The sequence below is a fragment of the Erythrolamprus reginae genome, chromosome 9, assembly GCF_031021105.1.
Source record: "Erythrolamprus reginae isolate rEryReg1 chromosome 9, rEryReg1.hap1, whole genome shotgun sequence".
NCBI lineage: Eukaryota > Metazoa > Chordata > Lepidosauria > Squamata > Dipsadidae > Erythrolamprus > Erythrolamprus reginae.
In genome coordinates this window covers 22,684,056-22,685,092 of record NC_091958.1, presented here as the reverse complement: position 1 = coordinate 22,685,092, position 1,037 = coordinate 22,684,056, and positions in this window count along the sequence as shown.

Genomic DNA, 1,037 nt, shown 5'->3' with positions numbered 1-1,037 from the left:
CATACTTGAATTAGTAAAAGGATAATGATTAATGTAATAAAGTTTAAAGGAAACCAAGGTTGAATTCAATTAGAAGAAAATTAGATATCTAGATGACAAAATTACAGGTCAAGATTGGGGGGCTTGATGAATACCGGAAGTAATTAATTGGGATTAATAATTTTTGGAGGGGCCATTATAATTGGCTTACTAACTTGATACTGTTTTATGGTATTATGAAGGTAGTTTGAAATGTATTTAAAAGGTTTGTATGGAGAAAAATAAAAAAATATTTACATATAGCAACCCGCTACTGTATGTAACCTTTGAGACACGACAACCGTCATAAATATGATATTTATTTTGTTCCAGAGATGTCGTAACTTTGAATGGTCACTAGATGAACTGTCGTTAAATCAAGGACTACCTGTGGGTGGATTTCAATGTCAGAATGCCCAGCAATAGCGTGGTTGGGAAGGTCTGAGATCGAGATCTTAATGGGAAGACCAAAAAACCCCCTTGCCTTTGATACTTCAAACGGAGGAAAACTTTGATTTCTTTTCCTTTTTAAAAAAAAGATGAAAGAACTTTTTTTTCTGGTCAGCAAATGCTTTTTTTAGCTCTGATCTTTTAAACACCCATGTGTGGCTGGGTGGGTGGCTTTGGAAAAGATACATATAGTATATGTATTTTTTTTAAAAAAAATTCTTATGCTTGACCAATCTTGGCTTGGACCGTATGAAAATTAAAGTGTCTTTCCTTGACATTATGATGGATCTGGTGCCAATTTGGTTTCTATGTTGTAAATATTAGTGTTGCCCAGAGAAAAGCCTGACCTTCAGTAAGGAAAAAAAAATCTATCCTGGCAAAGTTTCAGGAAGACTTGAGTGTGTTATTTTCTGTGTGGGAGAGATTCACGGAGATTCATTTGTGATGTCATTTGGAATACCAGCGCTCTGTATTTAAATGCCTGAGAGAAAACGTATATTGTTTGCAGTTTTAAATGAATCATGAAAGTATCCGCATTAAATCTCCTTTTTTCCTTTCCTTGTCAACAG